Here is a 24,989-nt window from a genome sequence, read left to right on the forward strand (position 1 = left end):
CCTCCCCTCATTTCCAACTTCCCTCCATTCTTCCCTTACCCCCACCCCACCCCCATTATGTGTCAGCATACACTGATCAGATAAAACATTTGGTTCTTGGTTTTGGGGGACTGCCTTTTCTCATTTAGCATGATATTTTCCAACTCCATCCATTTACCTGCAAACTGGCTTACTCTTTATTTTTAAAACATCACATCACCTTTTAAAAAAATTATAAAAATGATTCATGCTCATTGTTATGAAACAAACAGCTGAAATAAATGAAGAATAAAGTGCAGTCCTTATTATCATTCCAAGCTATTTCAACACATTTTCATATATTGAGAGTAAAAGGAAAAGAGAGAATTTGAGACATTTTTAACAAAAGTAGGCTCTCCTTGTATACCCTTGGTATTTTAAACTCATTTTCTAATGTGAAAAATATGAAGCAATACTATAAGAAAGGTAAAAATGACCCATAGTCTCCTATTTTAAAATTATCAAAAATAAGAATACCCCTCTTCTTCATTTTGATCTATCAGCCATCATTATTTTTAATTATTTTAATCAGAAAAAGACATCTTTTAAAGGAAGAATGCTATTTATAATAATCACTTTTTAGGCTCTTTATATTTTATGTTTCAACATGCATTTTCATCAGGTTAAAGGTGTATACAGAATCTTAAATCAATTTGTTAAATTAAGATAAGGTCAAATATGGAGACACTTCAGAAAACTTGGAATGGAACCACCATTTGACCCAGCTATCCCACTCCTCAGTCTATACCCAAAGGACTGAAAATCAGCATACTACAGTGAGCCAGCACATCAACGTTTCCAGCAGCTCAATTCACAATAGCTAAACTATGGAACCAACCTAGATGCCTTTCAACAGATGAATAGATAAAGAAAATGTGGTACATATACACATTTTGTATATTGGAATACTACCCAGCCCTAAAGAAGAATGAAATTATGGCATTTGCAGGTATATGGATGGAACTAGAGAATATCATGCTAAATAAAATAAGCCAATCCCGTGAAACCAAAAGCCTAATGTTTTCTCTGATAAAAAGATGCTGATGTATGGAGGGGAGGGGGTAAGGAAGAATGAAGGAACTTTGTATTACGTAGAGGGAAATGAGGGGAGGGGTGGGGCAGTGAGGATGGGAAGGAGAGTAGAATGAGAAAGACATTATTACCCTAGATACGTATATGACTGCAAGACCAGTGTAACTCTGCATCGTGTACAACCAGAGAAATAAGAAGTTATGCTCCATTTGTGTACAATGCATCAAAATACATTCTACCATCATGGATAGCTAATTAGAACAAATTAAAAAAAATAAACAGGAACTCAGAAATGTTATTTTAAACATTTAGATTTATATCCCCAATGTAAGCAATGATCAAGTGAAATCACTGATAGTCAAGATCGATCAAATCAGGAACTAAAAATAAACAGCATAATCAAGAAAGGATAAAAAAGATAAGGCCAAACCATCATTCTGATTTTATCTTAATAAATCACAATGATCTTTGCTTTGCATTTGCTTATTTTATACCTGACAGAAAATGTGAATGACAACATTATCCCATCACCAATTACCTCTGTTCTATAGTTTGAATGTATGTCTCCTCCAAGACTCATGTTGAAATTTAATGCCAAAGTTACAGTAGTAAGAGGTGGAGGCTTAATGCCTTTGGACAAAGGCTCATGGAGGGAGGCGTTCTTTCTTGGCCCCTCTCCCTTCTGCCACGTAAGGATCCAGCCTACCTCTCTTCTGGAGTGCACAGCATATAGCATGGCCTTTTGGAAGAAGAGAATGGACTCATCAAACAAATCTGCTGGCATCCTGATCTTTGGCTTTCCAGTATCCAGAATTGCAAGTAATAAATCTCTCTTCTTTTCCCATTATCCAGTCACTTCTGGGTACAGCTGCACCAAGATGACTAAGATACTCAGTTATCACCTTTCTGTTATTTTGTTGAATTTGGCTGTTATTTTCATTAATTTCAGTTTTCTTTCCAGTGAGGCCTTCCCTGGTCATATTATGCAAAATTGGCAGAAACCTCACTTTCTCTTGTTCTATTACTGTCTAACATCTACCGCAGTTTTTGCTGTATTTTAAAAGATCTATATCTCCTCCCTCCCTCGTTAGAATATAGCTCCATGAAGCAGATGCTTTTCTGTTTTATTTACTGTGAAATTCCTCGGACCCAGGTAGGTGCAGAGAGCCACTTTACACAGTTATGCTAAATGAAAGAATAAGAGAATGAATGGGCAGGAGACCACGTTTACACAACTGAGAGAAATAATTTTCAGGCCCTGTTACACTAACACATTTTAATCAAGCCAAGGAAAGTTCTTTCCTACACATTCACAAACTTTGTCATACTCTCTTCTAGTTATCTCTTCTAGTCCCCTCTGTATTAATCTACTTCACTGTGATAATGAAATACCTGAGACTAGGTTACATATAAAAAAAAATTATTTTGGCTCACAGTTTGGGTCCAAGGTCAAGGGCCCACATCTGCTGATGGTCTTGTTGACCAAGCCCTGTGGGACTACATAGCATCACTGGGAAGTGCACAGGGAACATGCATGTGTCCTCCAGTCTCTCACAAATCCACCAGAATTCGATCATGAGGGCTCTACCCTAATGATCTTATCTAATCCTAGTCACTGCCCAGGGCCCCACCTCTACACACTAATCAGATTAAATTTCCACCCTGTTAATACTTCATGACAGGGATTAAACTTAAACCTGGGTTTCAGAAGTAAAAAAAAAAAAAAAAAAAAAAAACATATTCTAGCCATGGCATCATTCTATTCTAATGCTGTTTCTCTTTTCCTCTTATTATTTTTCTCTGATTATCTACATATTGCCAACATTCAAGCATGATTATTCATGTGCTGCTGTATTATATTGTGCCTTTGATTAATCTCTAAATATTCTTTTTTTAAAAAATATTTTTAGTTATAGATGGACACAATACCTTTGTCTTATTTATGTGGTTCTGAGGATTTGAACCCAGTACCTCACACATGCTAGGCCAGCGCTCCACCTCTAAACTCTAGCCTCAGCCCTCTAAATGTTCTTGAAACAACTTTTCATATTGAAGAAGTGACAGTATAAAAAGATACAGGCAAAACTACAATAAGGTAATTTGCGATTCTGATATTTGTACTTGAATTTAATATCTACATCAGGTTATATGATCCTATTTAGTACTTCTCATTATCAGAATTTTTTGAGCTATTTCTTTTTTGTGGGTGGGGGGCAGGTCCTGGGAACTGAACTCAGGGGCACTCGACCATTGAGCCACATCCCCAGTCCTATTTTGTACTATATTTAGAGACAGGGTCTCACTGAGTTGCTTAGGGCCTTGCTGGTGCTGAAGCCGGCTTTAAAGTCTCGATCCTCCTGCCTCAGCCTCCTGAGTTGCTGGGATTATAGGCATGTGCCACTGCGCCCAGCTAAGATATTACATCTTATTAAAATGATCAGCAATGGGCTGGGATTGTGGCTCAGTGGTAGAGTGCTTGCCTAGCAATGTGTGAGGCATTGGGTTTGATTCTCAGCATCACATACAAATAAATAAAGGTTCATCAACAACTAAGAAAAATATTTAAAAGTAAATGATCATCATTGACTTGACCTTCCATTATGGCTAATGTTTTTATGCTGATTAATTCAGGGTGTGTATATAAGCAGTTCCTGAGTCAGAACACAATTAACACTCCAGAGTTGTGATGGGATATATCCTTATATATGGCATGATATAAAAATCATATGACTCACTTACCATAACCATCCTTATTTCCCTTTATCATTACCTTCAGAAGTAAAGTAATTTCTGATTATAAATCCTCTTCCCAAGCATATGATAGACCACATAAATCTCCTGAGCCCAAGAGCATGGGACCTTTAAACTGCTGCAGTAGTATTAATCCCCTCTATTCTAGAAGCTGAAATGTCCGTGTAGTTGTAAAAGCAATGGCAGGGTAGTGCTATCAAGTTCAGTACCTCAGGGGAAAATCACATCACTCTCCTCATGGAAGCAACATCATTTGTTGGAAATGATGATATGGATATGGTATCCAAAGGGACTTAAATTATAATTTCAAATCCTGGGACCCAAGTTGCTCTCCTATAAATGTGAACAGCACCGTATCTTCAATATTAATAAGGACCAAATGAATTAATTACAATGGAGAAATCTAGCACATACTAGATACTCAATGTTTGTCAGTTTCTCCTTCAAGATAAAATTCACAGGGACTGATTAATAAAAATGCCACATATTCACTTGAAAATTGTTCTGTCGGTTGTAATCATTGTTATGACTATGGAAAATGAGAAAATTTTGGCGCATTCATCATCCAACAAACAAATATGCAGAATGTACTTTGCACTGTGTACAGTGCTTGGGAGCAAATGATAAACCAAAACCAAATGTATTATGAAATCCTATGATCCTACAGACTGAAACCCCAAGAAGTAAATGGGACCATGGTAATTATTCTCACCAGAGTTTTTTGACTTAAAAAGTCCATGGGCTGGGGGCTGCAGCCCAGTGGTAATGTGCCCCTAGCAGGTGCAAGGTCCTGGGTTTGATTCATAGCACTGCAATAAAAACAACCAACAAAAAAAGATACTAATGACACTGGCATAGAAACTGGCAGAGAAGAAGAGCATTTGCTGGATTCCATGACCATTAAATGCATAAACAGTAGCTTTATCCAAGAAATCTTTCATTCAGTCTATAAATATGTCTTTGCAAAGTATCTAGTCTGTGCTAGGTGCTGGGAACGCAGCGGTGAGAAAGGCATACCTCCTGCCTTCAAGAAACCTGAAGAGTAATCTAGAGGTGGCAATCAGCACAGCCAAGCACGCTACCCAACGCTCCCGTGATGCTACAAGCAATGATGCTGTGTGTGACCCACGTCCTTAGCTGGAAGGGAATCCTCAAACCTGCCGTTCGATGAGAGTATTTTCCATGCGCTTCCACTCCTGTAGTAGAAGGTTGGACATCCTCAACATGGTCTACAACTGTGCCTTTAAACCAAGTTACTGCAAACCATAGCAGGACAACCCTTTTGTATCACAATATAACACTCAATATTCATGCTTTTTTTTTTTCTATTCATTTCTTTAAATGGTGGTAGCAACCCACTGAATTGACGTCATGATTCACCCACAACAGTTTGAAAAATACTGGCCTAAAAGACTTCATGATTAGACATCTATCTACTTCCTTATCCTCAACCCACCACTCTCTTCTTCTCTTTCTGGTACAGCCACACTGGGTTTTTTCCCTTTCTTTGAATGTTTGATGCTGTCCCACCTCTTCTACCCATCCATTTACTCTATCCATCCATTTACTCAACCAACATCCAAACCACAATTAATTGTGTTAAGTATTGTTCCAGGGGCTACAGAGGCAGAAGTGTAAGTTAGACACACTTCCTTGCCTCTTGGAGCTTACATGTCTAGAGGGCCATCCGAAAACAAGCAATCCAAGAAATAAATGCAACAATTAGAAATAGATATTTGTGACACGATGAAAACAAGCCAAGGCAAAGCATGGAGTAACTTGAGACCAGGCTCTGGAAAGGCACTAGCCATAGAGGGTGGTGGGGGAGTGGGTTTAGAATAATGCAATGTTGCCAGGAGGCAGTTGGAGGAAGTGAGAGAAGACAGGAGGTTGGTGACCAAAAGCAAAAGTGTCTTATGATGAGGTTGGAAATAGAGGCCAGGGCAGATCATGTAGGGCCTGGCAGGCAGCTCCTGTTCACCTGGCTAACTCAGATGCATTCTTCAGGTTAAATGTCACTTCCCCAAAGCAGCTTTCTGGGAACTTCAGAGTACATTTGGTCTACCTCCTATCAGTTCCGTTTGTACTCTGGACTTCTTTAAGTCTTTCATTCCAGTTACACAATAGCTGCCTTTCCTGAGAGAACTAAAAAAGTCAAAAAGTCAGTGACCCATTTTTTTTTCCTAGTATTAACCCTAGAGTCTAGCACAGTGCCTGAAATACAGCAGTCAAGGTAAAGATGTATTGGATGGGTAGAAGTATGATGGATGACATTACTCAAAGTGGCGCATGTTTATGCATGAAGGAGTTTCACAGAATGGTGCCAGCATTCTCCACTGATGTTCTCGTTCATTCCTAACTATTCCTAACGTCAAAGGACGCTGTCAATCTCCACTTAAAAAAAATAAGCAGCAGAACAAGTGCAAGTCCAGAAGGGGTGAGATGAGTACTGAAAACATTTGGAGGAGCTCTGTTGCTGGGGCCCACAGTTTGCCATCAGTGACTTTATTTCCTCTTTTCATTTCCAACAACTCAATTCATAACTACTCTGTTCACTACCTGATTATTGGCCACAACTATATCCTGAAATCAGTCTTGGAGAGAGAAGGGAGACACCCCGGCACTAAAGCCAACAACAGGAAATAGGCTTAAGATAGCTAACTTTAAGATTCTTATAATGTAATATTCTCTCTCTCCCGGCACCCCTCTATGTATGTATAAAACCACGACATTAGAAACATCAGATGTTAGCTGGGACTGATGGCACATGCCTGTAATCCCAGCAGCTCGGGAGACTGAGGCAGGAGAATGGCAAGTTCAAAGCCAGCCTCAACAACTTAGTGAGGCCCTAAGTAACTTAGTGAGATTCTGTCTCTAAATAAAATGTAAAAAAGGGCTGGGGATGTGGCTCAGTGGTCAAATGCCCCTGTGTTCAATTCCTAGTACCAAAAAAAAATAAAAAATAAAAAAAATTAAAAAAAAAGAAGAAGAAGAAGAAAAAGAAACATAGGATATTCAATAAACATTACCCGTGACATTTAATATTTTAGTCCTAGAGTAACTTTCTTTTGATTCTATCTAGGTTTAACCCTTCCCCTGTTTTAATGAAACCTTATTCAGACGCATAAGTTTTGTTAAATTTTGGATGTTAAAAAAAAAATGAATTCAAACATTGGAAAACCAGGTTCATTTTTAGAGTTGAAGACAGAACCTAGTGAAGGAAGGGAAAAGCGAGGTCACTGGCTTTTCTCTCCTCCCTGCCCTGGGTCTAACCCTTCTGAGCTTGATAACTCTGGTTTTTATCCCCTCATGTTAGAGAAGGGTGAAGTGGAAGAGAAAAATGGGAACAAGAAAGTAATTGCTCCATGGTTCTAAACCGCATGACCTCGGGCCTCTACAGGTTAAAGCTATTTCTCTCCCTCATGGATGCTTTTTGTTAACTCTTCAGAGTAGTCTAGTTTTGAAGTCTCTCCTCTCTCTGTGTTCCTTGACCTGTGTAAATGCACCTCTGCTCTAGCTGGGGACTTGTGTGTCCTTCAACAGCCCAGTGCATCCTGAGGTCCACATGCAGTTTTCTTTTCCAGAGCCTCTTGCACACCACTAGGTAAACCACTTGAAGACTTTTTAGTCCATGGAGAACACTTTCTTCCAGCAGACCCTGAGAACTCAATTACTTCAACAGTGCAACTCTCTACTACTATCTGGGTCCCTTTGTATTTTTCAAGCTGGGCTACACACTAGCTTACTACAGGATAATATATTAAACCCTCTCATGAGCTTTTTAAGAAGTTTCCTTTCAAAGTCCCTCTCTTGATTGGAGGTTAGGGGGGTATTATCCTCCCTATTTACCTCCCCAAGAGAAAGAGTATTGTACTTACAGCAATGCTCTCCAAAACCAACAAATAACAATAGCAAAATTCTCCCCACATCTCTACTACTGTATTCCTCCAATATCCATGAAGTAGGTAATTTTTTTAATATAATATGATATAATGATCTTTTGTCTATCTTTTTCCTTTTCAAACTGTAAAAAGTAAGCTGTTTCACAATGCAGTGCAGTAGTTTGTATCTTAAGTTGCTATCTTAGGGAATTGGTCAAAGTTTCCTGTTCAAAGTTTAATACATAGGTGGACCAACTTCCAAAATGGCAGAGTGAGAAACGCGGGAAATCCTTTCCCCAGAAAGCATTGACAGAAATCATACAGAATTATCATAAGCAACCACTTAGGCACTGGAAACTGACCAAAAGGTATACAACAAAAGGAAAGCACTTTTTTTAAAGTATGCTAAATCTCAAGAACAATGGACGTCTGTGACATTTTAGGGATGGGTTGTTCCTACTCTCCCCCAGTTCCTCAGCATGGAGTTCTCACTGAGACAGCAGGGAAGCCCTAAGAATCTATAGTTCTGCTGACTTGCTCATCAGGGTTGGGTATAATTGTGTTTGGAGCAGGAAAATTGCACATCCTCGAAGCTGTCAAAGACAACAGAGACCAGAGTAGCCAATAATCATAGAAGTACAGGGCTAGCATGGAATCCATACTGGTTGGGATACAGCAAAAACAGCAGGTCGGCCAGAAGGCTAAAAGGGAGATCTGAAGAAAGAGACAATTAAAGAAAGCTTTGCCAAGGCCCAAGTGATTCCTGGGAGTCTGGAAGGCAGTGGGTACACACAATGCTATTAAGCGTGAGGCCTCATGAAAGCAGAAAGTAACAGTCAGGGGGGACTTGTAAACTCCTTGAATTCTGAAAGTATTTCCCAAAGCCACATGAAGACCAAATGGCAGAGCAGAAGACGTACTCAAGATACTTGAACAAGTCTCTGGCAGACCACTGAATAACAGCTACATGATGTTTACCCAGGAGTAACCCTTAGGAAAACAAGCCTAAAAAGAAAAATAAGAATTAAAGACAAGACAAAACATCTGACTGGACATCATAGAGAATGAACACTGCCGAAGACTCCCAAGAGCAAAACAAACCAAAGTCACTAAAACAAACCAATGGCAATGATAATTTCCCCAGAGGAAAGACCCAAATAGTTTCCAAAGATGCCACAATATATATTCTATACCTTATGTGTAACCCAAAATTTCAAGTTTTCAAAAATAATAATGAATATAAATCACAAAAACCATGTGAGCCATCCACAGGAGAGTCCCAGAGCAAGAGAAGAGAGAAAATAATGGATGAAATAACAAATAATGGATGAAATTTCTCAAAACTCGATTTAAAACACCTCAAAAAGCTCAGTTATTCCAACTGGGATAAATACACATCATAGTCAATGTGTTAAGTCAAAGACAAAAAGAAAATCTTGAGAGATACAAGAGAAAAATCATTCCTAACAGACATGAAAACCAAAAACAGATTAATAGACAATTTCTCATCAGTGGTAGGACCCTAGCCTAGCATGCATGAGGACCTGGATTCAATCCCCAGCATCTCACACACATACACACACACACACACACACACGCACAGGAAAGAAAGAAAATGGTAATGAAAGTTCTTCAGGCTGAAAAAAGGTGACAGCAGAAAAGTAACTCAAGTCCACATGAAACAAGAGAGAGCACCAATAAAGTTAAGTATTACAATTTTTTAGTACGTACATATTTTTCTTCTCTTACTGATGCATGTCAATTTTATTAAATAATAATTATAAAATTGTATTGTTGGGCTTATTTAAAGATGCAACATATATAGCACAGAAAAGAAGGAATGGAGCCATTTTGGGGTAAGGAAATGAGACCAGATAGTAACTGAATCCACAGGAGGAAATAGAAAGTACCAGAAGTAGTTAATATGTAGCTTAATATAAAATATTCTATAAATATTATTTTTTTCCTTTTGGTCTCTAAACTTCTTTAAAAGACATAGAATTTATAAATAAATAGATTATAATACTTTATTATTGGGTTTATAACATATATAGATGTAATATATTTCAGGAAAAAAGCACCAAAGGAGGAAGGAAGGATGGTAATTCTATGCAAAGTTTCTATATTATACAGTAATTAAGCTATTACTTATTTGATGCACATTGCAATAATTTAATTCTTAGAACCACCACTAAGAAAATCACTCAAAAATGTAATTAAAATACCAACAAAGGGATTAAAATGAACCACCAGAAAATATGTACTTGATACAAGGAGCAGAAAAATAATAAATAAATAATCATAAAAGAAGAAATGAGACTTACAGAAAATGGAAAGCACACCGGCAAACAGAAATCTAATCATTTCACTAACAACATTAAATGTGAATGGATTTAACCCTACAGTCAAAAGCCAGCGGTTATCAGACTGGGTAAACTCTAACACACAGAAAAGACTGATGAAATCCAAATAAGCTCTGTAGCTATACCACTGTACCAATGGCAGTTTCCTGCTTTTGGTAATGTAATGTGGTTATGGAAGATGTTACAATGGGGAGAACTAGCCAAGGGTGTATGGGAACTCCCGGTCACATTTTTGCAAGTTCTTATCTGAAAATATTTCAAATTTTTAAATCAACCTTAAGAAAGCCCAATGCATGTAGACAGATCTAATTTAGATGCACGATTTTCTTGCCAAAGGAAGGAACAAAGCAATTCTATGGAGAAATCATTGGTGCCCAGTCACTTTCCTCAGGACAAAAATCACCAGTTTTTACAGTCAGACAGTGACTACATTTTCAGTTCCAGTTAGAAACCGGCATCCACTCATCCTTCTCCCACCCTCTTCTAACTGTTAAGAGTAGCAGCAGATATTTTGGGTTTCTGTGGAATTAAGGCATCTCTATCCAAGTATCCACATCAAACACCAGGAAAATGTCTTATCCCCACAATTAGTTCAGTCCTGGAAACCTTATTGCAACCAGGTTGCACAACGACTCTAATGAATGGTCCTAAAAGAGCAGGCTTTTTGTGTTTTTGTTTCTTATAACTTAGCTAAATCACCAGCCTTGGTGTATGTACACTGTCTTTCAAGTCCAAAGAAAGAGATATGAAGCTCATGCCTTGTTTTTCAGATTTTTGTTCTTCCTTCCCACCCACCCCCAACCCTATAATTAGAAACTTCCTGAACACTAATGAGAGGAGAACTGGGTACACTTTCCAACACACTAGCCTGTGTAATGTGACACTGGCTTTCAGTGAATGCTGAGTGGTGTGTGGTCTGACCAAAACCTCTCCAGTCATCTTGCTGGAGCAAGATGGGTTTCTCAGAAAAAGTGAATAAGAAGCAAAACCCCAGACTGGAGGGTATGGTCACTTCTCTGTGTATAGTGATATGACAAGAGGAAAGGGAGGGGCTGTTATGAGGGTTGTCACATCTAGAGGGAAGAAGGAGAAGAACCCAAAGGATCCTTTTCTCTTCCCTCCATTCCACCTGTAGAGCAGAGGCCACAGAACCTTCTCCACTGGAGCCAGACTGAGTTCACGTCTGTCTCCTCCCTTCTCTATCTTTGGGCTCCTGATGCCGTTTCCTCATCTGCAGAATCGGGAAATGGTCTGGACCTCACATAGGCAACGAGAGAATGACATGAAAACGGTATGCAAATATCAACCACAGTACCTTAGGGACCATAAATAAATAAAATAATAACCTAATATAATTGTCATTGTTTATAACACTGATGCTTTCTCCCAAAGTGCCTAACCGTTGTGAGAATTATTTGGCTCTATGGAGATTTCTAAGAAGTTTTAAGAAGGCAAATTTTTTGAGCACTTTTTATAAAGACCGTGTACTTTTTGAACTTTCCATACTTGACAAGAAGGAGCTTTTGATGGAAATTTAAAAGTACTATTATCTCTAATCTGTTAAAATCCAAAAGATTTAAAACATTGGGGCACCGATTTATCCACTGCCAAGTTCAAAGCTCTCTCCACATGCTTGGTATAGAAAAATGTTCTAAAAGGGAAAAAAAAAGGCAAGGAATCATGTTTCCACCATTGATGGTCATACATATATAGTCACCGAGGCATTACCAAAGTGCTAAATTCTTAAGTGATTTTGCTAATGCTGCTGCTTCTCCTTCTCCTTCTCCTACTTCCTCTTTTTAACCTAGGCTAAGCAAAGAGTCTGATACCACTGGCGAGCAAAGAGAAATGAAGAAACAATAGGAATTAAGATAAGTAAATGAGCGGCTCACGTTAGGAATGTCTCTCAAACCATACTCAGTTCCGTACAGAAAACCGGTATGAACTTCCTTGCTTCCAAGGAAATGTAGTAAAAGCATGCTTCCAGACACAGAGGCAGAGATTGCTAATCAGGTCTGCTTCTCAAGTTAGAACACAGCCCGAGGGAACCTGACCCCACATCCCTAGCAGGAAGCAGGACACCAGCTACCCTCCAGACAAAGTCCTTGCAACTCCATTGAAATTGATTTTTGCCTCTCTAGTTTTACCATTAAAGTCTCTTACACAGCTTCTTTATCTCTCCAATTCATATTATTGAAAGTTCATTATTTAAACAAATGAGTTCATATGGAATCCCTACTAGTGTTTTCAGAAAAGGTACAGATTCCAGTGGTTTAAAATAGAAAAAGACATCTTAGATCCTAATTGGAATATGTTGTACTCCATGTATGTATAACATATCAAAATACATTCTACTGTCATGTATGTCTAAAAATAACAAATTCTTTAAAAAAAATACTTCCTGGACACAGTAAATATCTGAGCTGAAAGGGCACAGATGTAGAGAAAGGGAAATGGTCAGGGAGATAGCAAACACCTGCAATCTCAGCTACTTGGGAGGCTGAGGCAGGAGGATCACAAATTCAAGGCCAGCCTGGGTGACTTAGCAAGACTCTGTTTCAAAATAAAAAATTAAAAGTGCTGGAAATGTAGCTCAGAGGTAGAGCATCCCTGGGTCCAATCCCCAGTACTTAAAGAAAGAAAGAAAGAAAAAGAACTAAAGAAAAGAAGAAATGTCTGTGAGGCATTCAGGTTCTGCATGAATTCACTCTCAGAGATGAGCCATCTCTTACCTACTAGGTCAGGACCCTTGTGCTTCTCCATGACATTCCTTAGCACAATCTCATATTCTATATTCCCATTGTACAGGGTGTATGTCTCCCCCAGCTATGAGCAACATGAGGAAGTTCTGCTCCGCTCTCCCTGCACTCCTGTTGGGACCGGGGGATTACTCCATTACCTTTGATGGAAGAGCAAGTAAACACTTGGGCACTTGCAGGTATACTGGGGACAATCTGCCAGAAAACATGTTAAATAATCAAAGGGAAGAAGAGTCTATTCATAGGCTCTAGAATGATAAACTGGATATCTTAGCAATAATTAACAAGTACTTATGTTTTTATATTTTACACTTGTTAAACATCTCCCAGGTATTGAGTCTGTAAGTGGTTTATATATACCATCTCATTTTTTATCCTAACAAGACAGTAATTATTATCAGTATTTTTTTAGATTAAAATAAACACACCTGGTTGAGAAAGTTTAAGTGATTATTTTAATTGAAAATTAAACTAAGGCGGACTTCCCACTCGTGCTCTACCTGAGGAGGACTATTCCTCTGAAAGAGTAAGAAACTTTTCCCACATCCCCTGGGTTAGACGGCCCTAAAGGGCTGACCTTCTGTCTCATACCAATTCTTTCTTTCTATCTCATTCTGCCATTCTACAAAAGACCCTAAAGGACAGGCAGAGATTCTGAGATATTATACAATAAACAGAGTTATTAGAAAGCCTTAGCAAGGAGGTGACATGACGGAAGAACCACTTTTACTACAACAAAATAGCACAGAGTGGTGGTTTAAGCAACAGAAATTTATTTCCTTATTGTACTAGAGGATGGAAGACCAGAATCAAAATACTCAGGTCTGGATTCTTCTGAGTCCCCTCTCTTTGGCTTGCAGATGGCAGCCTTCTCCCTGACCCCTCATAGGATTTCCCAGGCATCTCTCTGTATTCAAACGTTCTCTTCTCATGAGGACACCAGTGTGATCGACTTAGGGCCCATCTCACTGTTCTTGTTTTAAATGAATCACCTCCTTAAAGACCCTCTATCCAATTACAGTCACAAACAAACACGCATGCAATAGTTGATGGAGGGAGGTGGCATTTGCTAAGGGAAAAACACAACCCATAAGAGAAGTCCAGATGTGGTACGATCTGCATCCAAGCCAGGATTATGGAAGGGATAAAGGAGATGGGACATATTTTTTAAAAAGAATCATCTGATTCTCATCTGATTCTTTAAAACGCTCTCTCTCACCAACCCAAACATTCTATATGAATGAAACATAGTAGTACACAATGCAGGTCTTTGTACTGCTTCACAACTGGGAAGTATTCATCTGGGGCACCTGTCATTTTAAGAGTCCGGAAACTGGCCGTCCCCATTCCACAAGCTCCTTATAAACAGCAGAAATGTCTCCTGGGTCCCAAGCCAGTCTGCTAGCGGTCTTCCCTTGATCGTTCTGGCTTGCTGTTATTTTCCATTGTTTCACCTTTTGGTGATCAAAAGCAAAAGGCCATTCTGGCTCTATTTGAAGGTTATAAAAATCCTGAAGTTGGAGAAAATATTCATCATCACCACCTAGAAGTTTCTTCACTATGCACATTCGAAAGCTGAGGGCTGAAGAATACACAAGCCTATCCAAGGTCAACCAGGGAAAAGGTGAACATACCTCTTCTCTTCCAACCAGGTATTCCTTCTTTAAACCCTATCCCACATGCTAAAGATAAAAGGGAATAATTAAAAGAAAAAGCCATATGCATTTTAGTTGTGATAAAATTTTTAGTTATCATGTTATTGCCTGGTGGTATAGCATAGGCTCAACATATGGATTTGAGGGAAATGAACACTGAATTTCTCTAAATGATTGGTTAAATAAAGCTTTAAAAGTGTCACTTTTTTTATACTTTTCTAGATTCAAAGTACAGCTGTTATTTACTTACAAATACTAGACAAATTTTTTTTAATTCTTTCTCCCCCACAGAACGTTATGGCGTATCACACTGACAGGTACCAAATATATTATGCTCCTACAGAAAATGTAAACTAAAGATGCTCTGCCTTCTACTTAAAAGAAAATGATAATGTCCACGTACTTTGTGTTAAAGCTTTTCAAATGTATTTAACAACGTGGCACAAAATGCTAAGTGATGAAATGTGTTTTGAGAATGGCTTCTCTGCCAGGCCAGGTGGCATATGCCTGTAATTCCAACTCACAAGTTCAAAGCCAGCCTTAGCAACTTGGCATGACCCTGAGCAACTTTTGTGAGACCCTGTCTCAAAATGAAAAGGGCTGGGGATATGGGGATGTGGCTCACAGGTTAAGCAACCCTTACCAGGGTTCAATCCCTGGTACCAAAAAAAAAAAAAGGAATGGCTCTTCTAGAGCTTTCTCTCTCCAGAATGGAAGTTTTGCAAATAGGCCCCCTAGGGAGTGTTGGTGTTTTGTTGAGGGTTCCACCCCCTCTCTAATTGCTACCTTTTTTCATGACTTCCTCAAGATTGCCACAGCAGGGAAAGCCCTATCTTTTCTCTATGGTAAAACAGTCCTAGGAAAACCTCCAGCAAAACCATCCTAGGGATGGAAATATTTCCTGAGAGCCATTGTTTTTTTTTTTTCCTGGATAAAAATTATCAACATTCTGGGTTGACTTTGCTTTCCAACTAGCACAGTAACTATTTCAGGCTAATCCTGTCGCTCAAAACATTGTTGTTGACTAGAAGTGAAACAAATTGACAAAAATATACAACAGGAGTTCTGAAAGCTCAGAGGGGCCGTACACCCGCGCATGGGCCTCAGACATCACTGCCAAGGGAAAAACCGTCAAACACAAGACCCACACTCTCCAAGTCCTGGACAATACAACATGACACGGGAATCTAGAGTCTCCATCCTTTTCTCACCTTGTAAGAATTTATGGATACTGTGAATAGCAATCCACGTTAGAAATGAATAAGAAGCCTGGTCTTTTGCAGGATTAAGAACTCTATAAATAGAAAATATGTGTTTGAGAAGAGTATTCTCAGAGGTTCTTAATCTTCTCATGTGTTGTGGGCATTTTAGGCAGTCTAATAAAGCCTGGGAACTCCTTCACACAGCGTGACATTTTAAAATTCATGAAATAAAAACATCAGACTATAAAAGAAACCAATTATGATGAAACGCATGGAGTCATGCAGCCTGTAGATATTAAGTGATATGTATGTATGTGTTGGTCTTGAAATACACTTTTTTTCTTCTACGTCTGCGGACTACCTCAAACCAATGTAATTCTGAAATCTGAAATAAAAATTTGGGGGACGGAATAATTTAAACCGCCATAAGGGGTAAAATGATAGAAAACAATTTTTTCCTGTGCCAATTACCTCTGCATTCAACATAATGAACATGTAGCACACCTTGAGTATTCAGGCATGATATATAGCAAATACAGATTGAAATGAAGTAGAAGTACTATCATTTGCTTCAAAATGTGAAATTTATATTTTCTCCATTTTTGATCAACAAGCTACAGAACAGTGCCAAGGACATTAATAAAATCTGTAAGAAGGTTTCAGTTCAGCTTCTGCTGACGAGACTCAATGGGTTGTTTTTGAAAAATACAAAATTAACAAAAACAATGTTCAACAACTCTCCCCTTCATTTTACAGAGGAGGAATTAGACAAGAGGAAGTTAGATAACCGGAGCTAACCCATCGCTTAACCAATATGGAATGAACCAGCAATAAAGTACACAATGACTTTCACTTCATGACAGAACGACAGCGCTTTCTTCTTAAGAGGATTTATGAGAAATGTCTTCTGAACTTAATAAAAAAAGGGTAGGCGGGGTTTGAACTTTGCAGAAATACAAGAGTCAATATTTCAATAACACTATTTTAGTCCCTTGTAAAAATACCATTTTGATTATGGTAACCAGCTGTTTTCTGAATCTTAAATTTTGAGAAAAGAAGGAAGTGACTTTCAAATACCAAATGAAGGATTTACGTCAGGTTGAAGAAAGAAATCTCCTGATAGCAGGACTGTGAGGAAGACTCTCCTTTGTGATGGTCTACTGTTGTTCCTCATTGTTTTAGACATCTTCACATTGTAATTTTTCACAGCTGCTTTTTCTTTTGTTTTGGTGGTGGTGCTGGGGAGGGAACCCAGGGCCTCACGCATGCTAGGCAAGTGCTCTGCCACTGAGAGGCAACCCAGCCCTATGTTGAAGAATGACATTGCAATTACAAAATCGATAAAGCTGACCTTGAGGGAGCACTAATGTGTCCCCAGGAACCTAGGGAAGCAGACGAAAGGCTGAGAGATGCCCTACAGGCCAGACCCAAGAACTTGGCTAGGGATCCAGTAAGGACAAGGGAACATTCAGAACTTCAAAGGGCAATAGCAACAAGTCTATAGACTAGAACGTGAAGGAAACAGATTCCAGGAACAGGAAAGCCATTGAGATCTGCTGAAGTGTAGAAAAGGCCTAGCAACCGGCCAGGTAAAGAATCCAACAAGAGTTTGAAGAGAACAAAGGCTCAATTCCTGCTGACTAGAGCTGGAAGTCACGCCAAGGTGTGACTACTCCCTCCTCGTCACTAATTAATTACCTCAGATAAAAGGCTCTGTATTCTACACACCATGGATTTCTATGGATTTTTATCTAGGGTTATTTCTGGTTTCTTTGGTTTTGTTTTTATTTGGTTTTTGTTTTGCTTAGTGCACTAGTTCATTTTAAGGGTTTCCAGCTTTTTCTCTTCCCCTTCCTTCTCCTCCTTTCTCCTCTCTCTCTCCCCCCACCCCACTCTCCCCCTCTAAAAGAACTCAAGCATCCAGCTTCTTTGCACTTAGCATTTAAACCATAGCTAGAGATAAACCACAGAACCTGGTGGGCTGGTTTTATTTCAGGACCACTTCTCAAAACCTTTGGCTCTCAACACCACACAGCCTCTTGCTAAGCTTCTGCGGTGAGTTTGCATTCCCACTCAAGGAAATGACTTTGTCCCCCTTTTCCCCTCAAGGCTCTCACCTCCCCACCCCCACTCTTAGTTTGTGACCTCATCTTTCTTCAATGGGAGAAAACAGAAAGCACCAGGGGGAAGCTGCTTCCCATCAGCAAATCTGCAAACTCCCCTGGCTTTGCACTTGGGTCCTTCTCCTGTCACAAAAGAGGTGGCATTCTTCCTCCTGGTACAGACCTGGCCCCATGCACAGCTCTCCGGATGGAAAAATCCCTGTCTTCCTCAAGGCTTTACTCTGATGACCATGACTTTCTTCCCTGAATCATCAAACTTTACTTCTCAATCAGATTATCTGATTGGCAAACCCGTTAGAATCTCTCCATTCACTCCATACTTACTCTCCCTGCTCCATCTCCATTTTTAGGCTGACTTTCACTGACGGACTTCTCTAAACAGTCATTTGCTCACCCTGGACTCACGTCTTTGCCATCCTTGCTCCCGTTCACTCCCACCCCACTCCACTACTGCCCCCACCACTCCACAGAAACTCCTCACCAAGATCACCAATGACCTCCAACCGCTCAGACATGCTGGCCACTTTTCTAAGCTCATCTTACTCAGCCTCTTTGTTTCCACTTTCTCCACTTTGTTCCCATGACATCATTCTGTGTCCCTATGTTCCATCTAATTTCTTGGTTGCTGCTTAGCAGTATCCTTTACAAATTCTCTTCTCTGCCTATGGCCACCATCTTAGTCCACATTGTTATTCCATCCACTTCTGTCCATTGCATCTCATCTCTTCATATCTGTGCGAAAATTACCTCCTGTGGCGGGCCAAACGCGGGGCCCAGGGTTATGCCACATGCATCTAAAGATGGCGACTGGCAGAGAGCAAACGGCGTCCTGATTATGCCTGGAGAGAGGCAGGAAGCGTTTACAATTGGCTGTATGATAATCAGTTCAGCCGCCTAGCGCGTGGACAGATATACTTTACATGTATGCTTGAGCGAGTGATCGCTTGACCTTTAACAGGATTGGATGGACATATCTGGTTACAATTGCTTATGCATGAGACTGCTTATATATTGAGGGTGTGTTATCTGAATAAACGGGAAGCTGCTTCATGAACTTCTGAAGAGTACGTGTCTTTCGTCCTGCTGGTCGGGCGGAAAGAGCAAGAAGCGGCGCCACAAGAAGCGACCCAGGCTAGAAGCGGCGGTTTTCGGTAACCTCTCAGCAAATCTTTACCATGTTCCATCTCCTCATGTTTCTCTCTATTATTAAAGCCCATTTGCTTAATATCTGTTTGTTTACTTTTTGTCTCTCCCAAGAGGGAATGCCTGAACACCTGCTTTTTTCACTCAGTTATGTCCAAAATACAGCAATGGTGCCTGTGAGGAGGTCCATTTTTAATCACGACTTACTGAATGAGTGAAGGAATAAGCTGCACACTGCCCGGAGATCAATGATTTCTGACAAAGCAAAATTCTTTTATGAAAAAGGAGAATAACAAAGTATCTAAATTGTTTCACACAATACTTATTCTTTTCCTAAGTATTATTAAAAACATAAAAATTTTCCTATTACTTCTCTAAGCATGCCATATGCATTAATAAAAAGGGATACAATTTTTTCTCACAGAAAATTATAACTGATACAAGAACGTTCTTTTCATTGTGATGATGAAAAGTATTTGCAGAAATTCTTGCTATCTATTTAAATTGTGGTTTTGATTGACAAATTTTTGACTACTGCCGTATTAATATGTGCTGATTAAATTCCTTATTACTATATATTAATGTGTAATATTAAATAATTAATATTAATCATTAATACATAAGGTGTACTGGGCCAGTGGCACACACCTATGATCCCAGTCACTCAGGAGAATGAACCAGGAGGATCAAGGTCAGCCTCAGTAATTTAGCAAGACCCTGTCCCAAAATAAAAAATAAAAAAGACAGGAGATGTATTGGTAGAACACCCCTCAATTCAACCCCCAGTACCAAAAAAAATAATATATAAAGTGTTGAATGTTAAGTAATTAACATGGATTAACTCATATTTATTAATATACATAAACACAGATATTAATACATATAATATTAACCCTATGAATAAGTACTAATGCCTTATTTTAATAAGTATATGCTATATCATAAGGTATGTTAATGCCTCATTAATGCATGATATTAATTAGACAAACCAATTTGGCAATCTGAAACATAATTTAAACAGTAAGAATTTCTACAAACAACAAATCTTACAAAATTGATTCTTCCACTGTTTTTCATTGGCAACACAGGCATCACTGCAGACAATTATAAAGATGAGAAAAATTTTCACTTATGAACTTTTACTTGTCTCAAATATAAATTCCTGCTTGCTGCCAGCTCAGAAATAAGTATGAAGTAATAGATTACAAGTAACCATCTAATAGCTTTGCAATTAAATCTTTAATTAACCTAGTAACTTTTCAAATTAGAATTTTGCTGCACCAAATCTTCCTAAAATGCATCAGAAGCAACTTCTAAGAGTCAAGACTATAAGAACACTTTGAGGAAATCATTTGAACGTGCTTTACCATTTTACACTGAGAGTAGACAACTATGCCACAAACTACTAACATGCCCTGGTGTTTCTCTTCAAGATCTAAAATTATGACTTCAGCTATATATTAATTTTGATAAAATATCTTATTTTTTATTTTCTTTAAAATATATATATCTGTAAAAAAGACCATGTAGTTTCAAAAAACAAAATTAAAAACCATATACCACTTTTTCAATCATTCTTTAGTGTTGGTTCAACTTCCTCTATTATGTCAATCAGTAACCAAGGTACAAAGGCAGAACAATGGAGTTATTAAGGAAACTTGGTTTGGGACAGTGTACTTTCTGTACCCTCCCTTATAATTTTTATGATGTTAACCCTAATAGGAAGATGCTGACAATCTCAAATAATAGTTATAAATAAAACTCAGAATACAAACCAATCAATCAATTGTAACATGTAAAATACACCAAAATGAAAATCCTAAGACTTATAGAAATAAAAAGCCACTTGATTTTTCAACATCTCCCCTTTCACATCTATAAAACGTACATAGTGACAAATGTTCTGCCAACTCATACTTATTATGGGAATGAATGAAGTTCTAAAGCAATCTTTTTATCAGTCATAGAGTGCTATGTAAATGGAAGGTATTATTGGCCCTCTGATACATTTTTTCAAACTAGATAATCAGGAAAACAATAATAAAATAAATAATGGCAAAATAATAAACTAAGCAAATATAAGCTGAGTCTTGCAAACACAAGAGCTTTCTATACTACAGAAGAAAACTAAAGGCAGGTGTGGTATCACACACCTATAATCCCAGCTACTCAGGAGGCTCAGGCAGGAGGATCACAAGTTCGAGGCCAGGCTGGGCAATTTAGCGAGGCTCTGTCTAGAAAAATAAAAGGGATGGGAATGGAGTTTAGTGGTAGATTACCTCTGGGTTCATTTCCTAACACCCACACATAGACACACACAGAGAATACCAAAATTACACATATTATGAACACTTGTTTTCTAACTCAAAACATGCTGTTCCCTAAAATATCTAAATTTCCCTGCCTCCAAAAGCTAAGCAAACAAGAGGAAGATTGAGGAAGAAGGAGCAACTGATTCACAGCTGTACGTGCTGAGGAGTGGCAAGCAAAATGAGTGCCATCTGGCTTATCATCTTTGACCCAGTTTAGGCTGAACTCTGATATAGATCACTGAGTCTCTCTAAAGGCATTTGAATTCATTAAGTGAGGGATTAGACTGGTAGGTACTTTTTTACACATCTGCTTATAGTGAGCTATTATCTGTGTTTATTTTACGTTAGTATAAGCGGGGGAGGTAAACTATAGTTTCAGAAAATGTTATAAGGGTGGATTGAAAATACAGAGAATAAGAAAACTGAGGCTTCCATAGCAAGAGCAGCTAAAATCTAGTGCATGTCATTTCACCTTGGGCAGATAATGGTGTAGAAAGCCCAGACAAGGCCTGCTCTATGTACTGTCTTTTCTAGAAAGAACTCCACGGTTACTCTTGGTTCCCCCAGCTGTTTACTTCTCTAATAGCCAAGAAGTAAAAGGTGAAGAGTTGGCCAGACCTTAAGCACATTCAAAGTTGGTTTTTGACAAGCATGGACATTATTCTTCTCCCAAAATTTTTATTAATAATCATCATGCAAAACTTAGTCTTAACTTTGTCTTCTCTACATTAAGCAAGGCTGAATATCCCCAGAGCTGTGGGAGATTCTGTAAAAGTTTTGACCATTTTCTCTGAACTTTCTTCAGTTTCCCCAATTTCTATAAAATATGAGTCTATGAGAAAGAAAAGCAATTTGCTTTCATCTTTCTATACATTCTCACTATTATTAAGGGCAGTGTTCCAGGAAATACTAAAGACAATCTTCAAAAAAATGAGAAAAAAAAAGTATTTATAAAATTTCTACTTCTAGTTCAAAATTGCACCTATATTGTTCAGGCCCCTGACATTCTTCAAAATTTTTGAGGACACCCAAAAGGGCCTTGGGTTACATTAGCTATATATGTTGATATTTATTATGTTAGAAATTTAAAACAAAATACAAATTTAAATAAGATCCCCTTTTCATATAAGAATTATCTAAATTGTTTTGATTGGTTGTTTGCTGTGTTAGGTGATAACACCTGGCATGGACCCAGGGAAATTCTCCTCTCTCATACAACTTCCACATGGATACAATATTTCTCAAGAGTAGAATGTCAAAAATTACAACTTGCATTCTATGACATTTTGCTGAACATTTGAAGAATTCTCAAAATACCCAATTATTATTATCCCTATTTTACACTCGAGAAAACCACATTGGAATGAGCTAAAATAATTTGGCTTATGGTCTTACACTTATAAGTAGTGGAATTTTTGTTAGCAGCTAGAATATTTAATATATTGAAGAATCTATCCTAAGGACGTATACAAAGAAGTTGTATACAAAGGCTTCTAGGCTAAATATTATCTATAATCCTGGAAAAATCATAACCAACCTAAATATTTAACAAATTAGGACTGGTCAGTTAAACATGTTCACAGACTAAAAATTGCATATGGTGAGAACCTCTTTAGTTCATATGGATGGAGAGTCATCAATTGCATGGTGCCTGACAAATACTATGAACTTAGTAATAATTAAAATATGAATGAATCAAAAAATGTAGCATTACTCAAAAATCATGTTGCACAGAAAAGTTTATGAATGAGAGAGAAGCACCATATAAAACAGTATGCACAGTGTGATCACAGCTTTGTAAATCTACACATAAGTGTGTGTAGAGCATAAATACATATAAATACATGAGTTCTTTGTGTCCATGCTGATGCACAGTGGGTACTCAATAAATATGCATTGACTGAATAAATGGATGAGTGATATTTTAAAAGTAGTGACCTTATGGGGAGCTATAGGTAATTTTTTTCTTTGCAACTTTTTATATTTAACAAAACAAACAGTAAGCATGATTTAGTTTTGTAATAAACAATAATATTATAAAGCATTATCACTCTGGGATATACAATTAGGAATTTTGGAGAAAAAAAGTAGAAGAAATAAATGTGCCAAATTCTAATTAAAACTTGCCTCTTATTTTCCTGTTACGTTTCATTTACTGTATTCAAATAATAAAAAATAACAGATGTTACCGTAAAATGATAAGTCTGCTATTATGTGACTGATTATTCTTGGGGTGAGTCTAGAATCTGGGTCACTTGGTTTGTAGGCAAATAGTTTTCCCATTGCACCAAGTTGCTTGAAATTCTGTAATATGGATGAAGAAGCAATAGTGCCAATACTGCAATACCCATCATTAGACAATTCCTTGCTTAGAAGTGAAATGATTTGCTAAATAATTGTTTTATGTTATTGGAAAACTCCAGAGTTCTAAAAAATATTCCATTCCAATGCAACATAAACTACCTTTTGAGATTTGTGAACTTCATAAAGGTGTTTCCAAATCTGTGTATGTTGGAAAGGCACATATGCATATTCTGGGGAAGGGTCCAGAGTTGTTATAAAATTTGTAAGAGTCAGTGATCAAAAAGAAAGAAAAAAGATTAAAAACAAGTAAAGCTACAAAATAAGCCAGCAAGAGGAGATGAAAAAATGACGGTAAATACAAGAAGGAGAGGAACTAGGACTATTCTGTCTTCCTCTTTTTTTATTCCTAGAACATATCTCATTAATATGTAATTAATTCAATTTTTTGACTTTGCTTTCTACGTAGCAACCTTAGGAAAAACAATGATGGTTTAAAAGCACAGGTCAAATTGCCTGAATGGAATGAACTTTATCAGATGCTAAGAAATCTATTTAATAATTTTATTTTTCTTTAAATAAATGTGCAATACTTAAAAAGTCACACTGTTGAAAAGTATCAGGGTATTGTCCCATCATATATGATTGCCCTACCGGAAGTTTGTAAAACTTCTTTGAGTAAATGCAGATTAAACACTTCTCTATGCATTTCACAACTATTGCTTAATTTAAAATTTAACTCTTCCTGAGCTCTGGGGGAGACAAAGGGCTGTTTCTCATCCCAACATCCAAGCTAACTGGCAAGGCCTAGGACCTCTGGAATGTAATTCTTAAGACTCTTACCAGGTTTATTTCACTAGATTTCTTGAAAATAGCTCCTGGGCCACCATTTCAAATTTATACAATGAACAGAAACAAAATAAAATACAAACCCTTCTTATACCCAAATATGTTTGTACGTATGACTTCAGAGCTGGCCTCTATCTGATTCCTCTAATACTCTCCATCTGCTTTACCTGAATAAATGCTTAAATTATCGACCAGTATGAGGAGCATTTCCTGTCCAAGTTTCTGAGGTGAAAAAATAGTGATTTTTAAGACTAACATCATTAGAAGTTATAGGAGACATAAAGAGTGCCTTTTCTCCCTCCTTCCTTGAAACAAAATTTGCTAAAACAGTATTCATACTCAAAATTTAACTGTGAAACTTGATCCCATCGTTTCAAGCATCTCGTCTTGAGCTGTTTTCCTGCTCTGTCAAATAACTCAAGGGAAAAGTGAATCAGAAGACCAGGCGGTCTACATTTAATTTTTCAGTACCGTCTGTCTTTGGCATAACAGTGTAGCACATTAAATACCCAGGAATTCTTTGCATCAGTATCCAAAACCACTCTTTTTTCAAATAAAATTTAAATGAGTCAACTAAGGCGGTCGCTAAGGATCCCCAGG

At 38.0% G+C, this 24,989-nt stretch overlaps 1 protein-coding gene across 5 annotated transcripts in view; it reads right to left on the reverse strand.

Annotated features, from left to right (window-relative positions):
* Nucleotides 1-24,989, reverse strand: part of LOC306642182 (cytosolic phospholipase A2-like) — a 106,198-nt gene that overhangs the window by 45,033 nt on the left and 36,176 nt on the right. The window contains exon 2 of one of the 5 annotated variants that reach the window (XM_079107746.1): nucleotides 21,081-21,161. The exons of 3 other annotated variants lie outside the window; for them this stretch is intronic. The gene's annotated coding sequence lies outside the window, so the exon portion shown is untranslated. The remainder of the gene's footprint in view (nucleotides 1-21,080; nucleotides 21,162-24,989) is intronic. One more of the 5 variants, XM_079107748.1, reaches the window with a different exon arrangement.

Source organism: Sciurus vulgaris (assembly GCF_902686455.1).
Source record: "Sciurus vulgaris genome assembly, chromosome: 12".
Classification (NCBI taxonomy): domain Eukaryota; kingdom Metazoa; phylum Chordata; class Mammalia; order Rodentia; family Sciuridae; genus Sciurus; species Sciurus vulgaris.